The 2,500-nt window shown below is 38.4% G+C and overlaps 1 protein-coding gene across 10 annotated transcripts in view; it reads right to left on the minus strand.

Moving 5' to 3' along the window:
• Positions 1 to 2,500, minus strand: part of ZNF536 (zinc finger protein 536) — a 344,968-nt gene that overhangs the window by 233,511 nt on the left and 108,957 nt on the right. The window lies entirely within an intron of this gene.

Below are 2,500 nucleotides of genomic sequence, written 5' to 3' on the forward strand. Positions count from 1 at the left end.
TGAAGACAGTTCTGTGAGACGCAGAACAACTTCAGCTCACACAGCTACCAGTGAGAGCTGTGGATATCCACCACCTATCCTGACTGGGCCTGCAGGCAGGGCTCTTCTGCACTGAAGATAAATCCTGCTTCGTTTCTGCCACTGGCAGTCTTCTGACAGAGAAACAGCCATAATTCAGTTGCCTTCAGCCGCAGCTACGAAAGGCAGGGAATAAAAAGGTACACATCCACCATGCAAAGTGGAGGCCTCCTATGCACATGCTTCCTGTGCATCAGTGGGTGCAGAGCCCAGAGCGTCCGCTGTATCTTCTGGTATCTGTTCTGGGTTAAAGCCCCAAAACTTCCTACACTCAAGAGACAACAGCAGCCATGGGGAATGATGCCAGACGGTCGTGAGAAGAGGCCTACCCCTCCCCATTCCCACGGCTCTCTGCTGAGCTGCTCTACAATCTACCATGAAAATTCTGTCTTCTGCATAATGTGGGGAATTTGTCTCCTGTACTAATTTTGCCCCTTCTGAATGCAGAAACTTCAGAGCATTAGCAGTGCACAGGTGATGTGTCTATTCAGAAGAATACTAGATTTTGCTTCTTTTCCTGAGTCTCAGAAAATCTACATTGTTGAGCAGCTTGTTACTGAATCAGGCACTTATTGTACGTACAGATTACATAAACAAGAAGGTCAATTTTGTTTCAAACCTATATGAATATGGTTCTGGGACTGAATTAACTACTGATTGAAAAGTTACACATTTTCAGCTAGCTAATCATATTTTATTTCTCTGCACACAGACAGCAGTGCAATGAAATTAGCTGTTTGTTTGTACATTTTGGAAAATGTTTTAACTTCAAGACTACAGAAAAAAAAAAAAAGAGGAAAATTTTAATGTATGTCCAGGTGAGATTGTTTGGGTAAAAAAAACAAACCAGGTGATAACAACTGAGCATAGCTCGACAGAAACTGAGTTGGTTTCTCCTGATTTTTGATGATGCTTTTCCTTTCCTCAAAGTGTGATCACCCTTCTTCCATCGTGAATTTACAGTTCTAAAGCACAGCCTTATCTCTCATAGCATAAAAACAATCCCAGACATCTAATGTTGCATTTGCTTACCCAGTATAGAAATACAAATGCAAATGCTTTAGCAAGCTCTTCTCACATCTACTAACTCATAAGAATACACACACTAACAGTACCAATTTTTATGTAGAAAAGTTATGATACTTTACATAATTTTGGTCAAAATACACATTACCAGGTCAGATTTGTCTATGACAGTTGAATCCAACCTCAATATGGGTGCTTTAGTATGTGTAATGAAAACATCTGCTTAATCCAGAACTACTGTTTTCTTAAAACAGACATAGCTGTAAAAAGATATCAAAGATTATGAAACATTTGTCTGTGGGAGGGGGAAGGATAGTGGTACTTCCACAATCCCTTATTGTTCTATCATATCTAATCCTCAGTACTAGTGCCCATAATGATTCCCAACTGGTAGATGAACTACTTTGAACATCCCTGAAGCAGAATTGCTACCCACTAATGTATCAGCTAAATGTTAGAAGACTCCTAACTCCCCCATCTGTGTTTTACCTCCCCAGAGGGTAAATACATTGAACAGTGATTCCCTTGCCTGGCACAGACTTTCTAAACCTTACTGGCAACTGTTGTGATTTCCAGTCCAAGCAGCTCTGCAGTCAAAATCACCAGTTTTATATGCTGCAGGGAACTAAACACCTACCTTATTAAAATACTGCCCTCAAAACACACTGTAGTTATGTATTGCCACTGTAATTGTTACCAGTGTAGTGCTGATAATATTAGGGATTACAGCTAATATCAGGCTATTGAATTAGTACATGAATATCTTTTTTTCCAGTTAACTTCAGGAAATTTATTGAAATTAGGAATTAATTATTTTAGGTTGGGGGGGCTTTTTTTGTAAGAAAGAGAAGTCTGTGAAAAGTAACTGAAAACACACAGCGCAGTGTGGATTTACTGGGCTAAATGGAAGAAAATAAACCAAAACAAAATCAACCCAAACATCAAAATATTCTACCTGTTCTCTTCAGAACTAGTCATGTAGCAAGACTCATATAAGTACAGCTTGTTCACAACTGGTTATACAAAAGTTAATAGGTCTAACTTTACAGCTAAAGGCCATAGGATCATGCTTGAAGGACAAATATATGGTATTTCTGCTTTTCATGTCATTTGCAGTTTATCTACATCCTTCTGCTTTTTCTCATTACAGGCAACTTGCCTTTATTTTTCTTCACTGTCCACTTGTCTAATACTAGGATAGTGTTATCACCGCTGCACCCTGATGTTTATTAATAATACCTCAATAAAATAATAATAAAGTCTAATTGAGAATCGCTTTTATCAACTTTGCTATATTGCCATCTATCTGAGGTTCTCAACAGCAAAGATTTAAATGTTTCATTTTATTTTTAACTTTCCCTTTTCCACATTTCAGTAATGTCAGGCAAAGAGGTAT

This window comes from Athene cunicularia (assembly GCF_003259725.1).
Source record: "Athene cunicularia isolate RWA chromosome 11 unlocalized genomic scaffold, athCun1 chr11_part1, whole genome shotgun sequence".
NCBI lineage: Eukaryota > Metazoa > Chordata > Aves > Strigiformes > Strigidae > Athene > Athene cunicularia.